General features: G+C 43.5%; 1 pseudogene; it reads left to right on the forward strand.

The window, feature by feature from the left end:
• The first annotated feature begins 4920 nt into the window (after nt 1-4920).
• LOC121455600 lies at nt 4921-5331 on the forward strand (annotated as a pseudogene).
• The last annotated feature ends 16132 nt before the right edge of the window (nt 5332-21463 follow it).

Genomic DNA, 21463 nt, shown 5'->3' on the forward strand with positions numbered 1-21463 from the left:
GGCAGGCATGGCACTGGTGCAGTAGCTGGAACTTACATCTTATCTGAAAGATGGAGGCAGAGAGAGAGAGAGAGAGAGAGAGAGAGCGAGAGAGAGAGAGAGAGAGAGAGAACATGAGCCTGGCATGGACTTTTGAGACCTCAGCCCACTCCCAGCGACACACCCCTCCAGCAAAACCTAATCCTTCCCAAAACAGTTTCACCAAGTCGGGAACAAGCATTCAAACTCATGAGTCCATGTGGGCCATTCTTGTTCAGACCTTCGCAGGTGTATTATTTGTTTCCATTCCAGCGAAGGTAGAATGGAGCACAGTGTTCACAGGAGGTAGAAAGACATAAAAAAATACAAAACACTAAACATGCCTTGCAAAAATGAAAGGGGTAATGATATTCAGATGGATTGAAAGAAAGGCCAGGAGGTTATTCATGGATTTCCAGCAACATAAAGAAGGATGCTATGGAAGAGAAATGCTCCTCTTACTACCAATACTAGAAAATGTGGAATGAAAAATTTATGAGTGTTGGGTGATAATAATGTTAAAAGGAGAGGGGGTGAGAGCAATGCAATAGATTGCTTTGAAATGCATGAAAAATGGGGACTGGGAGATCATATTAAAAGATTCTGAGGAATATATGCCGACCTGAAAATAAAGCGCTGGATGAATAGGAAGACAATACAAATTTCAATCCAGTGGGAGGGATAAAGCAAACAATCCAAAGAGAAGGAAAGCAAGAGCCTCTGGGACCATAACAATAGACTGCACATTTATCTGGGTATCCATGGGACTTGGTTCTAGGACCCCTTGTAGTTACCCTTTGTGGATGCTCAAATCTCTATATGCATATAACCTACATATATGATTTGTGTATAACCCGCACACATCCTCCCACATATTTTAGACTATCTCTAGGCTACTTAAAATATCTCACGCATTTTCAATATTATGTAAATAGTTTTTATGACATATTGTTTATAGAGTAACAAGAAAAAATCCTGTACCTCCTTAGTATAGCTGTGCTTTTCCTTAACTAATGGTCCATCTCTTATTAGTTGACACCATGATGCTAATTCCACAGACATAGAGAGATGACCTTAATTAATATGAATGGAGGGCCGTCTCTGTAAGGGTGAGAAGGACACGTATCAACATTCAGTAGTAGTTCCTTCTGAGCTTGTTAAAAGTAGGGAAGAAGGGAAATTGGTGGACCTATGAGATAATTTCAAAAGGTTTTCATCTACTCTACAATATGATTGTGTGTGTGTGTGTGTGTGTGTGTGTGTGTATACGCATGTGTGCGTGCAGAGACCAGAGAACACTGGCTATCATCACTTATCAGTCGTCACCCAGTTCCTTTAAGACAGGACCTCACACTGAACTTGAAGTTTGATGTTTCAGCTGGGCTGCTGGCCAGAAAACAACAGAGATCTGTGTTTCTGTCCCTCACACCCAATGTTGGGTTTACTTGCATATCCATGCCATTTTTGTTCATTTTTGTTTTGTTTTTTTTGAGACAGAGTTTCTCTGTGTAGCCCTGGCTGTCCTGGAACTTGCTTTGTAGATCAGGCTGGCCTCAAACTCACTTAGATTTGCCTGCCTTTGCCTTTTGCTGGGATTAAAGATGTGCACCACCACCGCCTTGTGCTAGGTTTGTTTGTTTTTTAATGCGGGTGTTGGGGATTCAAACTCAAGTTCTCATGCTTACACAACAAACACTCACCCACTGAGCTATTTCCTCAGCCTCCAATAATGTGTTTCTTATAAAAACTAAAATAAATATATGTATCTCCCTGTTAAATCTCAGGATAAGCACATAGATGGCATCATTCTATAATTTGGTGATGCATCATTAAGTATTTGGAAAGCTTCAGAGTCCACGAAACCTGAGGCGAAGTGTCTGGTTTGGTGTCCCTCAGGCCAAGTCTCCTAATGTTACTTTGCACATTTTCAACCCTGGTGGGAATCCCCTAAATCATAATGATGAAGATGTTATGGGAACTAGATATGGGGGAAGAACTAAACCAGGACTCAAAGATAAGTATCTTCTTCTGTCATTAACTGTTTAAAACTCAGGCAAAAGCTGTAGGTGAGAACTGTACCAGGAAGTCAAGGTCTAGGGGATTCGTTCTGTAGTCTGTTTATAGTGCCCTCTAGTGGCGGCTCTGCGGAGCTCTAACGTGGCCCTCGGGAGGACTGCTAATTTGGTATTTATTTCAAAGCAAAGATGAGTTCGGCTTCATTTTCATATTTTAGGACTATGAATAGTGCTCGGATATTTTAATATTATATTCATCTTCTTCAAAAAAGGGATTGTCTATCATTTTAAATGCATTACAATTTTGTAGGTAAATTCTACTAAAACGTAGTAGATTTAATTGGTTAAATCCATACAAGTAAAATGTTATCAATATACTACTCCAGAAGTGTTGTACTTCGTGAGAATTCCTTGGAAAGTTTTCAGTGCCCTCACATGATTAAGCCTCAAGGGAACACTGAGATAATATGAATTGGTTCTGGTTCCATGTTAATCTGAATGGTGTTAATTCTTTGATGTTTGGTAGTCAACAACCCTATAGTTAGATTATCGCTCATTGTGTTTAAAACTTAATCTCAATCTCCTTGGAGATTAACCCCTTCTTAGCCAGTGGTTTTTAATTGGGGGTACATGCTAAACCTACCTAGGTAAAGAATTCTAACACAGAGATATTTAGGACTCACCCAAGCTTGCTTCAATAGGTGCGTGTGTATAGGTCAGAGGTCTGCATCAGAGGCCTTCCTGCATCTCCACAGTCTCACATTGAATCACGAACTCACTAACTGGTTAGACAAGCCCTGACATCCAGGGCCTGTCTTTCTCCAGGCTGCAGTACCATGGCTGCAGACACGTCACCGTATCGAGCTTTTACATGGGTTCTGGAGATCTAAACTGGGGCTTTCATGTTCTTAGCAGGTGCTTTACTGATTGAGCCATTTCCCTAAGCCCTCTTGTTGCTATTCATCATATAGTATCGGTACGCCCTTAATATATGTTTGGAACATTCTTGGTGTAACGTATACACCAAACCTCAAGAGTGTGCTATGTAAAGCACTATTCTTTGTGTGTGTGTGTGTGTGTGTGTGTGTATCAGATATAACATGTGCTGGCTTTGAAAATTAATCATCATTGTCCTTACAGACCTTTTGTCTAAAAGTTTTTGAAGGTGCCCTTGTTCTCATCTTGCAAACCATAGAAATATCAAAATTCTCAGTTGTATAATTCTTGTTAGGAGCCCTCCTCAGACCCGGAACTTCTAAAGTCACCAGTGTCCAATGTATCAGTTGTAGATCCGTGGTGTTTGCTCCTCATTCTGTTGGTCAGGTTCTGCCGTAAGGCCAGGCCGATCTGTTCGGCAAGTAGTTGCTGTGTCTGAATGCTGTGATCAATTCAGGGACCTCCAGAACCGGAACATTGTGTTTGAGGTACTGCTGTGAGATCTGGTGCCGCGAAGCGCCTCTGTTGGACTAAGTCTCAGTATAGGAATTTCTTTCAGAGCCTACCAGAGTCTCCTTATCAGCTTCCTGAAGCACGAAGCTAAGACTCCCTCATTGCTCCCAGGTAAGCAAGCGGGCACACTTCTGGGGCTTTGCCGAGGTCACCAGATACCATCTGTTCTTGTTCTGTGTTGAGATCTTGTTTTGATCAAGAGTCCTTGTTTAAACACTCTCCGTGGGATCTCTTGCTCTTTAGCAATGATTTCTTGTACATTTCTTCTTGTGAATGGAATGATGCAGACTTCAACCCGTCCCCAGTTCATTTTGACCCCCTCTGTACAGACAGAGGGAAGTTAGAGGATGGGGTGGGGCTGGGAGCAGGTTAGAATTCTCCCCGTCAGAGGGGCAGGGAGAAGTTAGGTTGGATTTCTGAAATACCGAACAGGATACTCCACAGCAAGTGTCTTTTTCCTCTTCCCTCACAACTGGTGTCTCTAAGTTTGCATTTAATTCTGAAAAATCAATATTATTGCTAGAAAGTGTTTACTCAACGATAATTGGAGTTTTATTTCATTTTAATTTATAGAAAAATTCTATTATTTATTTCTTATTCATTTTAATATCTTTTTTTTTTTTTTTTGGTAAGTCAAAAGCCAATAGGACAAAGGAGAGCTTGTTTAGCGGTTGTCTTCTGCACGTCAGAGCACACTTCCTTCCACACCGTATCCTTAAACAGTGTCATGTTTATGTGACCTCCCCGAGGGGTGCTACCCACTCACAGTCCTACTGTGTGAGAAACTAGCCAATAAATACATTTTCTTCAAAACAAACCCCAATGGAATGACCTTCCGCCGTATTTGCATTGGGAATAACAAGCCGGAGCTGGCGTTTGCCCCGCTGGCTCTTTGTTTCCTGGTGTGCTGTTGCTGTTTGACCTCCACACCACTACTCAACTCATGGAAGATTATGCCCAGAAGTGTCATGATCATAGAGGAAAATATGTTTCATGGAAATCTTTAGAAATAAAATATTGGAGAGTGTCAGTTTCAAATGCAGTTTGGTTATGGTGAAATGATGAAGGCTCTTCTGAAAAGATCCCACGCCAGATCTTACCACAGACAAACTGATTTGTTCATTCATATCAAATATAACTTCACAATAATTTTATTTCTGAAAGTTTCCATGGGCTACATATGCACGACACCTGTCTTTTCCCTCCATTGGAAGGCTTTGGAGCATAGTTCTCTAATCTATGTGGAGACAAACTGCTGGGGAATATTATTTTCAGATGTGTGACTTTTGTTTTCTCTGCATTTGTTTAACCCTGTGACGCTGTGATTCTTTGCCTGTCTAAAACACATGATGTCTGATGTGACAGCATCACACTGTGCCCCATGCTTCGACCGCCGGGGACCAAGTAGTAGAATCCAGAAGGTGCTCAGAGACCCATAATGTCAATAATCCGTACATCCGTCCATGCCACATGGGTCGTGGGGAAGGTGATTGGCACAGCCATGGTTAAAACTGCTAAAGAGCGACCAGACTTGTCTTGGATCCCTACTTGCTGAAGTACTTCAACAAGCAGAAAACCTCCTTTGCTCATGATGCCCATCAGCAGTGCTGTGTCGGAGACATTGAGCTCCTCAGAGCTCTGCCCCATCATGGGATCAAAGCATGTGAAACATGAACTGGCTGAGATCATTTTCAAAGTTGGCCGAGTTATCGACCCAGTCACAGGAAAGTCCTGTGTGGGGACCGCCTACCTAGAAAGTCCACTCAGTTCAGAAACTGCTAACCCAAGGTCTCTTCCACCTAGGGAAGAAGGAGCCAAAGGGATTTCTGTCTTTATGTCTCCTCTCTGACTTCTATCACTAGATGTCCAGTTTCTCTTCTGACATGAATGAAATAGTAAAAGTAAATGAAACAACAACAACAAAAAAAAACACCTGATGTGTAATAAAGAGCCTACCGCCCCATTGCAAGGCAAGATCAAGGATAGGCTGGCAGGCAGAGAGTATAAACAGAAAGAAAACTGAGGAAGAAGAGGAGCAAGAGAACAAGGAGAGAAGGGCACCAGGGACCAGCCACCCAGCTACACAGTAAGTCATGGAGAAAGAAGTAAAGACATACAGAAGTAAGAAAGATAAAAGCCCAGAGACAACAGGTAGATGGGTTAATTTAAGAAAAGCTGGCGATGTCCCCAGTTAGTTCCTGGGGCAGCTGAGGATAGGGAACCTGAAATGACCCTATCTTATAGCCATACTGATGAATATCTTGCATATCATCATAGAACCTTCATCTTGCGATGGATGGAGATAGAGACAGAGACCCACACTGGAGCACCGGACTGAGCTCCCAATGTCCTAATGAGGAGCAGAAGGAGGGAGAACATAAGCAAAGAAGTCGGGACCACGAGGGGTGCACCCACCCACGGAGACAGTGGGGCTGATCTATTGGGAGCTCACCAAGGCCAGCTGGACTGTGACTGAAAAAGCATGGGATAAAACCGGACTCTCTGAATATGGCGGACAATGAGGGCTGCTGAGAAGCCAAGGACAATGGCACGGGGTTTTGATCCTACTTCATGTTCTGGCTTTGTGGGAGCCTAGCCAGTTTGGATGTTCACCTTCCTAGACCAGGATGGAGCGGGGAGGACTTTGGACTTTCCACAGGGCAGGGAACCCTGACTGCTCTTCAGACTGGAGAGGGAGGGGGAGAGGAGTGGGGGGAGGGGGGAGGAGTGGGAGGAGGGGGAGGGAAATGGGAGGCTGGGAGGAGGTGGAAATTTTTTTTTCAATAAAAAGAAAGAAAGAAAGGAAGGAAGAAAGAAAGAAAGAAAGAAAGAAAGAAAGAAAGAAAGAAAAGCTGGCAAGAAACAAGCCAAGCTAAAGCCAGGCATTCCTAACAAAGAATAAACCTCCTGGTGTGATTTATTTGGGAGCTGGGTAGTGGGTGTTATTTATTTGGGAGCTGGGTAGTGAGCCCCCCAAAAGCCAAAAGAGTAAAACATCGCACGATAGCAAACAGGCACCTCTGCACTGAACTCCACGGTGCAAGGCTTGAACTCTAGGACCCCCAAGCTTTATATCCTAACTCTCCACCTACAAGCAGCAACTTAAACTCTCTGACCTCAGCTGTCTACGCTGGAAAATGGGCCCGAGTGTGGTCCTTAGGGTCACTGTGAGGACTTGACTACAAGACAGAGCTTCCTAGTTTGTTAGAACATACCAAGCGCTAGCCGCAGCTGTTACTGCCCTGCTATTTTTAGGCCCCGGGAAGACATCCTTCCCTCACAGAGATCCAACGGAAGTGTGAAAGAAACAAGAAACCATACATAATATGGGATATAATTAGAAGATGACAAGGTGGCGGCCAACTTCTGGTAGGAGACTCAGCCATCTTGTTAGGAACTGATGGTGAAGCGTGTTGAGAAACAACCTTTTGAGCCTGGCAATTACAAGACAGCAAGTGATGGGAATGTTCATTTCCACCCATCCTGTGCTCACAGAAGCTCACGGCCTGGAAGCGAGAGCTTGCAGCATGCAAAGGTTTTGATCACGATCTTCCAATGAGAAGCTAGGAAGCCTGGTGCCTTCTGAGTAGCGCATTAGGGGCCTTTCCTTTACAATTTGTGTTGCTTTTGGCCTCCGTAGTGTAGCCTTTTGATACAACTAGAAAGGATTGAAATTAACAATTTAGGAGTATATCTTTCCCATCATGCCTTTCTTTCCAATCATTTTCTATCCTTGCCCATATTTTGAATAAGATAAAACAAAACTACCCCTTCCTTCCTTCCTTCCCCATCATGCCAATGCTACCAGTCTAAGGGAACAGTTTTTATTAGTGTTTCTGCTTGTTATTTGTTGGTTCATAACTCTTTCCTGCTTACTGGAGGCAGGGGACTTTATCTTCTAAGAAGCTCATCTACCCACATTTTCCTAGGGAGCCTTGGATAGTGTCTGATTTGCTTAGTAGGACCTCTGGGATATTTTGCCCATTGGTCATGTGTCACCCTAGATACTGTTGCCCTGCCCAGGCTCTGGGTCTCAGATAGAGAGAGCTTCCAAATGTAGACAGAAAATGGCTGCTTTCAGTCTTCTTTGGAGCAGTGATGCTGTCTCCATGGAATCCAAACCTGGTCTGTCTGTGAGCCTAGGCTGGGCACCTGGTGCCAGGAAGACCTGCTACTGTCTTTGTTTCTCCCCTGTGGAGCCCTCAATTATAAAATGTCTCTTTCTTGGAGTCTCCTTCTACTCTCTGCAAATCCATGCTTTAGAATATACCATGCGGCCCGTAGCGAGGCATAAAGTATAGGCAGAACAACCAGGCAGGAAGTAGAAGCAGGGCAATAAGGATTCTGGGAAGAGGGAAATTTCAGTCTGTAGTCATCACCCAGACACAGGAAGAGCAAGATGTGACTGCCTTGTTGAAAAAGGTACCAAGCTACATGGCTAACACATACAAGAATTATGGGCTAATATAAGTTATAAGAGTTAATAAGAAGCCTGAGATACTAGGTCAATCAGTTTATAATTTAAAAAAAAAAAAAAGAATATACCATGCGGACACTGTGTGAAGACGCATTGCTGTGACTGGTGTAATAAAGAGCTGAATGGCCAATAGCTAGGCTGGAGGTATAGGAGGGACTTCTGGGGGCAGGGAGGACTCTAGGAAGAAGAAAGGAGGAGAGACACCAGGAGCCATGGAAAAAGCAGGATGGGGGAGGTATATGACAGAATATGGATGAATAAAAGCAGGGTAATTTAAGCTATAAGTACTAGTTATAAACAAACCTAAGCTATAGGCTGAGCTTTCACAATTAATAAGAAGTCTCTGTCATTATTTGGGAGCTGGTTGCTGGGACAGAGAAAGACTCATTACATAGACAGCCTTTCCGTCAGCCCCATTCCAGCCTTCCCTCCCGGCTGTGCTGTCTCACCACAAGGTTTTAGTATACTTAGGGTGTGTTCTTCTCAAACTGTGAGTCTTCTCTGGACAGCCAATGAATGGTGTGCCTCTAAGCGGGCCGCTCTTCCTTCGAGCTGGACTCAGCCTTACTCACTCTGTGACTGTCTAGCTGGACTCCCAAGGTTCCTGACTAAAAGCCACGTGAGTGAGAGTGGCTTCTAAGGGAATTTCTCAGTCTCTCCGTGGAAAGCTGATCTCCTACCTTTGGTTTCCACACTGGGTCCTTCACAGGTGCCCCTGAGGCTAGGGGATTTCTGGGGAGCATGAGGCAGGACAGTAACGGTTTTCGTTGGCTCCCAAAGAGCAGCAGATTCATTGCCGGCCACTGGCCTTGTGAATGGACCCAACCTTCTCTCTCATTGACAACCTGCTTTGAGTATCCTCAGATTTGGACCTTAGTCTTGGCTTTCTGATATCTATCTAGTCAGGTGGAAAAGGATTTCTAGAGCAGCAACTTTGGGCCCTGTCTAGTTCTTTGTTTTGAGCCCTTGGACTAGACACAGTATCGAGTGCCAGCTCTTCCTTAGGTCTACAAGGAGCCCAGGTCTGAATCATATGGAGCTGCGCTCCTCCCACTGTGCCCAGCTTGCTGACTCAGCCTTCTTCGTTCACTACCAGTTCACCAAATGGGTCAGAACAGGAAAGAGATAGCCTATTCAGATGGATTATTCAAAGAGGACTACATACAAAGACCAAATGTAAATGAAGGGTTGGTTGGTCATAGGAAAAACCTGTCTGGCAGCAAGAATTGTTATTCAAGGGCTACTAGACAAAGAGACAAGAAGATAATGCAGAATTCTTCCAGCCTCTTTTAGGCCTCTTTGAGGGAAGTGATGGTCTTTGGCGTGTCTGGAATGGCCTTTTAGGGGGAACCCAGGGAAATTAGTTACCCTCCCACCCATCTCTCTCTTTCACTCACCTCCTTGGAGCCACACACTGGCTGGAGCCACATGGAAGCGAGAGCACCTACACTGTTGTTGATGCAGCAAAGGGAAGACATGGGCCCCACTTAGGGGTCCCTGTAGCGTGGAGAAAGACAAAATAGCGGGTTTCTATTTGGGAAGCTAATCTAAATTTTATCAGGTTGCTTGTGTTGTTGGCCTCCCCCAGGTATTTTGTACCTACCAGATCTTCACATTCCAGTTATGTAGGCAGCAGCAGTTATTTCCCTTCCAATGGTATTTCTCTCAACAATCATTAAGATATAACGACAGCTTCATCTACTGGACCAAATCCTGGTGATTACGTCTTTCAGGATAGGATGTTGTCCTTTCTGGATGGGCAGGCTCCAGAACCATGGAGCAGCTACCCCTTAGCCACTGTAAGGGGGGCTGTAATCCTGTCTGCTGGAAGCCCTGGCTTCTTTTCTAGATCTTGCTCTGATTTCTTGAAGCCAGCCAGTGGTTAACAGAGGCCAGAGCTTACTTTCTCATGCCCATCTTCACTGTTCTGGTAGCAGAATACTCAACCCTGGGGCCATTTTTTGTCCCCCTCTTCCTTAGCTTTCTGGTCCATTGGGGAGCTCAGTCAATTATGTGTATTTTCAGCTTCCTGGGCCTTATCTGTGTCAGTTCCTTCCACTGATAGTTTTAGCCTCTGGACTGAAAATAGCAAATAGCTTTCCTGTGGGCCTCCAATGCGGCCTTCCTATCTTGGTTCCCTGAATTAGTTTTAGCACTAAGAGTCCAAAGCCTGGTCTCTTGGACAGGGTGATGTTCCACAGTCACTGAAAGTGGTTTCTTCAAGTTGGGTTTAGCCTGGCCTGATTTCTCAGATCTTTTCTGTGTCTTCCTGTTCTGCCTCCTGCTGCAGGTTTGCGAGAATCTTGCTTTCCTTTTCGCTTATCCATGCTTCTGTTCTTTCTCTGTGTCCCATTGATCTTAAGCAATTTTTATAAAAATGCTTAAGATCAATTAAGATCATAATAACAACTAAGCATTGTGTGTTAGTCAGATTGAAGTTGCTAATAAGGACATCAAAATCCCACCTCCTTGCCCTCCCCAGGCTCTGAGGGAGTTCCACTGCCTTGCTCAAGTATACTTAAGAGCTTCCCTCCCTTCAGCAATACTTTCTAAGCCTCACCACGTTTTTTCAGTACTCTACTGTAGTACACTCTCGGCCAGGCAAGCTACCAGTTTCTCCTGGTCTATGCAGGTCCTGGAACCTAGGAATTTTCCAGTCAGAAAGTCCAGTCATTGCTGACTCTTAGTACTTTAGAGGTCACCCTCACAGGAGGCCCCTGAGATTGCACGTACAACTTCTGAAATACAACCTCAGATTATGATTTGTTCCTCCCCCAAGCTAATTCCAAATAAAGACGTGGATGCAGGTTATTTATTTGTGAAATAATGCCAGGAAATATGGTCATGGGACTGATAAGTGAGACAGGAAAGGGGAAAAAACAGCCAAAGATTTTGTTAATGGGAAGGTTAGTGGATAACTAAAATCGAATCCTGAAAACCATTGAGGACACATCTCAGAATTGTCCCCTTGGATGGGAAGGGGGTTGAGGTATTTGTCTGTCCACTTTTGTCCTTCTCTAGAGGCATATGGATCCTGGTGTGCGAATTCTCTAGCATTTCTTGGAGCCATACAGTCCCTCTGGAAGGAAGCAGAGAGGTTTAAAACCTAAAGCAACCATGTAAAGCTGACTTCTGAGCTGGATTTCAGTCCCAGGACCACAAACAGATATGTTTTCTAATGCTGGGCGTGGGGAAAGTAGATAACATGCTAATCTTTTAGAGTTTTGAAAATTAAATGCTTTCCACACCAAGCCACTTCTCATGGTCTCTAAGGTAGGAAGAGAAGTGAGTTTCTGTTGGCACATAAGAGTTTATAACCTCTGCAGAAAACACTGGCTTAGCACTTCCTGAATCTTCAGTGTTAGGATTCAGAACCCGGTACCAGGTTGGAGTTAACTGGAATCTTAGGATTCCACTTCCTCAAAAGAGATGCCCATCTGTCAATGTCACTGGAAATGTCATGGAGTCTTTGGAAAGAAAAAATTTACTGATTTGCATTTTCTGTGGAAAGAAATGCTGGCTGAGTCACGTGAGCAGGGCTACCAGTTGTTACCCATACTTCTGATTGTGCTATATATGGTACAGAAGCCCCAGATCCCACAAATGTTTGGCTGAAGAAAAGAAGGGAAAGAAGTTTCTAGATGACTCAAGAAAGGGTGGGAGTGGGAGGCAGGAGAGATAGCCATTAAGAGAACCTACTCTTGCAGAGGACCGAGGCTCTACTCCCATCATTCCCATGTCCCACAATTCCCTTCAACTTCAGGGAATCCAATGTCTTCTGGGCACTGCCCACATGTGCTCAGACATACACACAGGCAACATATCCATACACATAAAGATAAAAATATGTTTTTTGTTGCATGATATATTTAAAGAATTTACTTATTTATTATGTATACAGTGTTCTGCATGCGTGTAGGCCAAAGAGGGCACCAGATCTATTGCAGATGGTTGTGAGTCACCATGTGATTGATGTAAATTAAACTCAGGACCATGTGCTCAACTATGTTCATAGCAGCATTATTGTTATAGCCAGAAGCTGGAAACAACCTAAATGCCCTTTGACTAAAGAATGTATGAGGAAAATGTGGTACATTTACACAATGGAGTACTACACAGCATAAAAAATAACATCTTGAAATTTGCAAGCAAATGAATGGAGTTAGAAAACATCATTTTGAGTGAGGTAACCCAGACCCAGAAAGATAATTATCACATGTACTCATTCATAGGTGATTTTTAAACATAAAGCACACTAGTCCACAAATCACAATCCCAGAAAACCTAGACAACAATGAGGACCCTAAGAAAGACATACATAGATCTAATCTACATGGGTAGTAGAAAAAGACAAGATCTCCTGAGTAAATTGGGAGCATGGGACCTTGGGAGAGGGTTGAAGGGGAGGGGAGAGATAGGGAGGGGAGCAGAGAAAAATGTAGAGCTCAACAAAAATCAATTTTAGAAAAGAAGAAAACATACCAAATATTCATAGAATTAGAATTGTATGCCCCCCCCCCCGAGAAATCATATCTTTCCCAGGCTGGACTTAAGTATCCGAGAATAACCTTGAACTTCTGATCCTCCTGCCTTCACTTCATTACTTCAAGGGTCATTTATGACATCATAGTACTAAAGAGAAATGGTATAGATGTGACTATTTGATGATTTTATTATGCCACAAAAACTTTAAGTCATATTTTAAACCATAGTTTACATTTATTCTGTTTTACTGTGTGTCCAGTGATATGCTTGGGTCAGTCTATTTAATCCAGTCTTGAAGGGGTTAATGTTGATGCTCTGTCCTTTGTCGGGTCTGGACTTTCCTCCACTGGATAGGCTGTTAGTAGGCTAGAAAGGAAGAAAATTTACCAGGAGATATGTAGTTCATAGGTATAGAAACTGAAGTACGAAGGATTCAAGACCTGGGTAGGTCACACATTAGTGCTAGAAAGTGGGTGGCAGACTCCTCCTTCTAAGGACAGTCTAGCCTGCACCTTCTGAACTTGGCCATGCTCAGATGAAAGCTGAGTTTTGAGGGCAGTTCTTTCTGGGAAATGTAGTCCAGAAACTTATTCTCAGGAACAGAGTTTTATTTTGTCTGTGATTGGCACTTATTGAGATACCTTGGTTGTTGGGGTGCTCCATGTAAGTAGGGCGGGTCCCATGAGTGATCAGATGGACATCCTTAATGGATGCCTTAGAAGCCCCTCTGTGGCTTCCCCTTGTGTGTCTCTTTAAGGCAAAGAGAACAGAAAATACATAGTGGGATTGCAAGAGAGAAGGAATCATTTATTCCATCATTTCATGAGAGATGATTTAAAACATTCTACTGTGGCATCTTTAGTGGACAGAGAAGAAAAGTGATAAGGATAAACCTAAAAACATTCAGACCCACCAGCTTCTGTGAAACAAGCCATTTTACCACCTAGTAGTTAAAAGCAATTAGTATTTATTACCTCGGTATCTGGGGTGGCTTTTCTGGATGGTTCTTTTGTAAGTTTGTATAAGGGGGCAGTTAAGATGCTGCCAGGGCTGTGGGCCTCTGAAGCCCAGAACACCTCTTTCCAAGGTCATTTATTTCTCCCCAGGATGATAGGTTTCTCTCCATATTGCCCATCTTCTTCTATGAGGGATTAAGAGAGGGAGAGCTAGGAAGAGTTCACAGTACGTCTTACGTTACCTTGGAAGCATGACACCTACATTTCTATGGTATCCTATGGGCTTTAGAGGTAGCCTTGTTCGATAGGAAAGAGAAGAACACAGGGCATGGGTGCCAGGAGATGAAATAATTGTGTTTCCACTGTGTTCTGTAGTCCTCAGAGATTTACCGCTTTAACCATAACAGAATGTTTGCACCTTCCCCACTTGGTGGGGAAGAAGGATAGAGACATTTTTGAATTCTGCTTTGAAAAGGAATCTGCTCATATGAGTTGCTAATGGCTGAGCAAGTATACGCTGTTAATGGGTTGTTTGTTTGGAGTTAGCTTGATAGCCCAGGTGCTACCCTGGAGGAGCTCAGGGTTGATGCCAGAAGATACAAACAGACTCTCAGCATCTCAAGATGTGCCTGAGTCCAGACATCAGTGAATGGGAAAGATAACCGAGGCAAGATATTGGCATTCTCAGAATGTGGCTAACCTTTTCCAGCTAACCAGAGCAACCAAACAGATCTCCACTGATGCCTTTGTCCCCTCCCATGAGCCTCCTGCAGAAAGGAGATGGAAGTTTCTTTAGGGTGTTAACCAAATTCTTTCTTAAATTCTAACTTAAAGACTCAGCTTTTACCTTTGCTCATTGGTGTTTGTGGTGATGTTTCACTGGTGGTCTCCAACTGTGCTTGTGTTTCCAGACTCTGGGCATCTTATGCAAAGACCTGAAGAGCCAAACTCAACGTGGTAAAGTAACACCAGACTCAATACATGAGCAAAGCAAAGGTTCGGAATAATTACACTTCAAGACAGCAGTGGGCTCTCGGTGAGATTTACTCAGGAGCCTCGGGTTACTTTATGGGTTTAGGAAGCGGCAGGAGAGTCTGGTTGCTAGTGGAGTGTGGGTGGCTTTCTGTTTTGGGGATAAGTCTGAGTTATGGTACTCCTTCGCTCACTGTCCGTGCCCTTCCCCATGCATCTGATTTTAATCCTATCCATGGCTACTCACACATAAACATAAGATGTAAATAAGGTAATTTCCCCTAAAACTTCACTTACAGGACACAGTTTGCTTTACCGAGAACATGTCTCAAACCAGTCCATACTAGATTGGCTCACTGCCACAAATTCCAGTTTTATCATAATGATCATAAAAGAGAAATTGCTAAGGCTTCTCGGGAGCTGTTGGGAGAGAGCAGCCAATTGCTTTGTTTAGGGAGGAGTGTGTGCAGCCAGATGGGGGTGGGGCTCCAAGTTGCTGGCTAAGCTGTGTGTGTATGGCTCAAGCTAAGCAGAGTCACAGGTTTGTAAGTTACACCTAGAGTTGCCTGCCTCAGTGTTTGGAAACACGATCTCTGGTGTCCTGGATACGCCAAAGCCCTGAAGTTTTATCCCATCACAGTAGCAGCTGCCCAGCATCTTGCTGTCTGCATCAAGCCAAGGTGGATGAGAGTCCTCATGCACCATTCCTGAAGCATAGCTCCTTTATACAGTTCCGCCCCATCTGAAGAACAGCTTCTTAGCCTCATACACAACGCACAGTGATAGGAAAACTCAAGGATGTCTATTTAAAGGCCCTGTTGTCTAAAATAACATTCAGTGCATTAAGAACATTTTTAGTTTCCTTGCTCTTGAAGGAGTCAGCATTGCTAAGTTTTCTGCTGCTACACAGCAAGGGTCCTCTTTTGGTGTGGGAGGCCCTTCTGTCTCTGTGTTGCTTTTCTTTGTTAATGAATAAAAAAACTGCCTTAGCCTGTTGATAGGACAGAATGTAGGTAGGCAGGAGATGGAACTAAAGCTGGGAGAGAGAAGGGCGGAGTCAGACAGCCACCAGAGTCAGACATGCCGAATCTTTGTCGGTAAGCCATTGCCATGTAGTGATATACAGATTAATAGAAATAGGTTAAATTAATATAAGAGTTAGCCAATAAGAAGTTAGAGCTAATGGGCCAAGCAGTGTTTTAATGAATATGGTTTCTGCGTGATTATTTTAGTTCTGGGCAGCCAGGATGGACAAGCGGTCTCCTCCTTACACTCTTTCCCTGGGTTAAGTAGAGAGTTTCAGACTCTTCACCAGGAGTGTTCCTAAAGGTTCTCAGCTTCCTGCTAGCCTACTGGGTGTTCAAAGTCTACTAGTTAATGCTTTCAGGGGTGTGCATCTCGAAATCTTCTCAGATTCTAGTTTTTTTCCTTCTTCCAATGCCACTTCCACATTTCAGGGACCCAGTGTCTGTGCTCATTATCTTTTCTATGTAGTAAATCATTCCCAAACTTAACTGCTTACAATATTGTCTTTATTTACCAATCGTCTCTATTCGCTGTGGCAGACTATTACAAGGATGCGAACACTAACAGCCACTGACCCTTGGGGGCCATCTTGGTAGCTAGGACCATGTGAGTCAGAGCAAACCGAGACGAAATTCTAACAGAGTCCTGAGAGCTGGATGATGGTGGCTGAACTGTGAACTCCAGTTGTAAGGCTGGAGAGACTTCACATGAAGTGAACGGTGGGGAACTCAGATTCTAAGCAACACCTCATGACTGTGCAGCCCGCATAATCTTTTCAGGGCACGTTTGGACGGAACATACTCCCTATAGACTCTTAAGATCAACAATTTTTCTATTGCTGCAAAGAGACACTATGACCACAGCAACTGTTATAAAGAAAAACATTTGATCAGAGCTTGTTAGGATGGAAGCCACACGTTAGTCCCTGGCATCCATATATACAAAGATGTTCTGGAATGTTTGGGTGGAAGTTCTATCCCAAGCCCCCTTCCCTGGGAGTTGTCTCAGTCCAGACTACACCCCTGAGAAAGCCCACCAAATGATGATCCCTCCCCAGAGATGCTCAAGATCACTTCCACAGGGTATTTAAACTGCCCCCCAGAGAACAAACACGTGGTTTTCCCGTCTTCCTTTCCTGTCTTCTCTCTGTGGGGCTGGAAAGCCATCAGGGAGTGTTAGTATCCATTAAACCTGGGCTTTTTCTAATTTTGTTTGATTTAGTCTGATTTGGATTATTGTGTCAGTGGAGAGGCTTATGGGGTGCAGAAACTTTTCCGGGATGAATTACCGTTTCAGAGGTTTTGTTCATTATCAGCAGGTGGGGAAGCATCATAACATGCAGGGAAATGTGGTCCTAGAGAAGGAGCTGAAAGTTCTACTTCCGGATCTGCAGACAGTAGGAAGAGAGAGTCTTGGTCCTGGCTTGGGCTTTTGAAACCTCAAGACCCACCCCCAATGACACACTTCCTCCAATAAGGCCACGCCTTCTATTCCTTTCAAATAGTGCCACACCCTAAGCATTAGCACATATGAACCCATGGGTGCCCTTCTTCAAACCACCACAGATGTGTAGCCTTCATAATTATGGCTTCGGGTACTTTTCCTGTTGATGTTGATGCTGGATTCTGTCACCCTCCCCTAATTTCTGAGGTAGCTTTTACTCTTTAGCCTAGGTTGTTCTAGTACTTACTATGTAGCCCCCAGTGGTCTCAACCCACATTAGTCTTGCTGTGTTAGTCTCCCAGTGCTGGGATTAGAGGCATGTGCTGTCAAATCTGACTGTAGTTGTCCTGATAGACTGTGGCTATTACAGGTACTATGATGTTCCTTTCTGTTTCCAACTGAGCCTCATTTTCAAAGAATTTCTGTTCTTTTTAAAAAATTTTATTTTTGTAGGGGTGTGTGTGTGTGTGTGTGTGTGTGACTATCAGTATTTGTATGCATGTACCCACAGAAGCCAAAATAGAGTATTGAGCTGGAGTTAGAAGAGGTTGAGAACTACCTGATATGGGTGCTGGAAATGGAACTATGCTTTTTTTATTTTTAATAAGTAGTTTATTCTAGAGTCAAATTTGAGTGACTGTGGTCTATGCACACAGATTTAGGTTGCCCAGGTTCCATGTTCAACGTGAAAGCAGTTTCATGGAGCATCAAAGTTTTGCAGAACCAAGTCCTAAATCAATGTGAGTTTAAAAGACATTGCTGGCCACACCAGAGAGGCACATACAGCAAGATGGGAGATGCTTTTCTTAGGTGTCAGGGCATTATCTGGTGATTCTTAGATTTGGGGTTGTTGGACTCTAGTGGTCCAGCGAAAGTTCTTAATGGTTGAGCTGTGACTCCAGATCTGCCTGTTCTTTTAAAACCATTTTTTTTAATGATCTGTTTTCTCTTTGCTCCAATGCTAAGTGTGTGAAAAATTTCTCTTATAGCTAGCTCATAACTTTTTTTTGGCTAAAAATACACAGCTCAAGTCAAAAATTTCATCCTGAATGTCAATTTCTAACCTCTTCATCATTTCTTTGTCTCTTGTAGTAATCTAAGCTTATTTATTTATTTATTTGTTTATTGTTTGCTTGCTTATGTGTGTTGGTATGTGTGTATGTATGTGTGTATGTGTGTATGTATGTATTATGTATTATGTATTATGTATTATGTATTATGTATTATGTATTTGGCTTTGCAGAGCATTCCACGCTGCCCTGGGGTTAACAATTCTTCTATCTCAGCACCTCAAATTCCTGGGCTCATGCAACCATATCTAGCTTAATCTGAGCTTTTTAAAGATAGGAATCTTTCAGATTTGTGTTACAATGTTTCTTCCTGATAGAGAACTTCAGATAGGTGTCTAACAACTCCATTTTAGCTCTTCCATTTCTATCACACACAGAGCCAGAGAAGCACATTTCCTAAAGCAGCTTATTTTTAATAGCTCCAGAGCTACACTGCTAGGTGTTTTGGCTTCCTTTCTTTTTAATGTTATCAGCAGAAATTGCCTTTCTGTTCCACAGTATAAGGAGATTATCTCAATTAGTGTGGACTCTCTTCCCTCAGGTCCCTTCCTCCTCTTGCCTTGGGGGATTTTTCTTCGTGTTTTTCCAGCTCTTTTAGTCTTAATGGTATAGACACTGTTGTGCTGGGGTTGCATATTGGTGGTACCATATACAGAGTACAACTTGGATGATGACTGCGTAGTCCCAATTCACTCCACACTTTTTGAAGAGGCTGTCAAATATAGATTACATATTCTTGAGACAAAAAAGTAAAAGAAAAGGAAATTTGCTAATGACATTCTGTGGAGGACATGGATAAAGAAGCAACTATCTCTGTGAGCTTATGTCTCTGTCTCTCTCTCTCTGTCTCTCTCTGTCTCTGTCTCTGTCTCTCTCTCTCTCTCTCTCTCTCTCTCTCTCTCATACACACACACACACTTCCCTCTCTCTGCAGGTTTTACACCTCTCCTTTTCAGTTCTCATACGTGGCCACAGACAGTCACTGAGTTAGCCAGGATCTCTGTGATACAGATATTGAGATGGAGTTAGGACCACGGAGAAGTAATGGGTAATGCCTATGGTAGAAAAGAGAAAGGAAACTAGATTGGATAAAGAATACAACATATTATAATGCAAATTAGAAGCCTCAAGAAAAATGGGCAGGATGATGGATCAGCAGGTTAACCACGTCAGAACACAATACATACATAGCAAAGTTCAAAACAATCCAATGAAAAGACCTCCAGATCAAATATGACATATTAGAGATATTTATTCTGCGCTGTGGAGAAAGCCTGAGGCTCTAGTATCTCTGTGATGCTTAGCTGTCAGTGTGGCTTCAGCTCCAAGTGGAACAGATTCTGAAGACAATGACATCGACTGGAGGTTAGGTTGACTCTTGATCCTCTTAAATACACTCTCTTCCTGAAAGGAACATTAAGCATTGCATGCTGTGGACATCAAGGCCACCAGGAATACCTAGGTCCCCTTGAGGTAAAGAATTTGCCTGTGGAGGAGTCTATGCATACCTGACTCCAAGCGACTGAGGATGAGTTCTGACCCCAGAGAGTAAAGTCGTGTTTTACAAAGTGGCTCCTGGGATACCTGATGTGCTTTGGATGAAACCTGTTGCCCTTATGATGATACATACAATTTGAGGGTTGGAAGTCACCAGGTAAAATAATATAGACACCATTTTATCCACTCTGGTACCTAGAGCTATGATGAAATGAGAGAAAGAGAAAAGAGAGAGGAGGGAGGGAGGAGACAGATAGGTAGGTAAGAAGATGGATGGAGAGAGAGAGAGAGAGAGAGAGAGAGAGAGAGAGATTGCATGGGTGCCCTCAGTGGTGTCCAATCCCCTGGAGCTGTAGTTACAAGCAGTTGCAAGTTGCCTGATGCGGGTGCTGGGAACCAAACTCAGAACCTTTGTAAGAGCAATGTGTGCTCTAAGCTACTGCCATCTCTTCAGCCCCAAAGAAGTCACATTTGTAGTCTGTTTCCATGGGTCAGGGTCTTGGTACAGGTCAACTGAATCTCAATGCTGCTGGTTCATGGTTCTCATTGCAGCTCAGGGTCTTCTTCCAAGTCCAGTTACCTTGTTCAGTGACAGGATTCGGTTCCTGGGCATCACTGGACTGAGCCTCGGTGCCCCAGGCCTCTTCTCTATAGACAGTGAATAGTTGCTTCCTTTCTGAATCGACAGGAGAAAACCCCAATTTCTTAAAGAACTTTTCATCTGATTATGTCATCTCCTGATAGAGGAAGGTCATTGGTTAATTATAATAAAGAAACTGCTTGGCCCTCATAGGTTAAAACATAGGTGGGAGGAGTAAACAGAACAGAATGCTGGGAGGAAGAGGAAGTGAGCCCAGAGGCCATGCTTCCCTCTCCCGGGCAGACGCAATTAAGCTCCGACCCAGGATGGACGTAGGCTAGAATCTTCCCAGTAAGCGCACCTTGGGGTGCTACACACATTATTAGAAATGGGCTAGTCCAGGTGTGAGAATTAGCCAGTAAGGGCTAGAGCTAATGGGCCAAGCCGTGTTTAAAAGAATATAATTTGTGTGTTGTTATTTCGGGTAAAGCTAGCTGGTGGTGGGAGCCGGGCAGGATGAAAAGCAGGCCCGCAGCTCCCACAACAATCTCCCGCAGTATGAACTCCTTTTAAGCTTAGAATTGACTGATTTAGGGGCTGAGGTTCACTTGTGCAGTATAATTTGCCTCCTATTACAATCAATCAAGGCAGTGGCTCTCAGTGGATAAAATGCCTGCTAACACGAGCATGAGGTCCTGAGTGTAGATTCTCAGTGCTCACATCAGAGCCCTGGCCTGGGAGGTCCATGTGTCTGTCTATAACTGTGAGGCTGCTGGCTTGGAGACAGTTGGATTCCCAGAGTTTGCTATTTAGCCGGTGTACTGAACAGGCAGACACCCGGTTCATTTGGAGAGCCTGTGGTAAAAGGCAGGGGGAGAGTAGCAGAGAGGGACCTGATCGTTGTTTGATATTTTGATCAAATTCTGACAATAAAGCTTGCTTTGAGAAAGAGGGCAGAGCTAGCCTCTAGCTGACCAAAATTAACCAGAGAGGTTTTGGAGGACAGAGGACAGATAGGAGCCAGGAAGTAGTAAGGTGGATCTGAGGGGGGATCTCGAGCTTTTGGATTGAGGGACAGAAGAGATAGGAAGTCACTGGGGGGGGGGCTTCTCTGCTTATTCGGATCCTGACCCCAATATCTAACTCTCAATTTCATATTGATAAAAATAATTAGATAAATGCTTCAATTCAATAAATGATGTTGACCTCTGATCTCTATATGTACCTGTGTACCTGCATATACATACTACATACACATTGTTTTTTAAATAAAAACTGTGAGTAATATTTCATATTTTCAGATTCTTCCCTCTCAAACAGAAGGGATCATATGGATGTGTAGGATGTGTGTCAGGAGGGGAGTCTTGGGGAGCTATTTTAGAATTCTATTAGTTACAAATGGACTCAATCCAAGTGCTGTGAAGCTTACACAGAGAAACACACACATGCAAACTTTTTTAGGTGGCTTATTTTCT

This window comes from Microtus oregoni, unplaced genomic scaffold (assembly GCF_018167655.1).
Source record: "Microtus oregoni isolate MIOR12 unplaced genomic scaffold, Mior012 000014F_ref0000157, whole genome shotgun sequence".
Lineage (NCBI taxonomy): Eukaryota > Metazoa > Chordata > Mammalia > Rodentia > Cricetidae > Microtus > Microtus oregoni.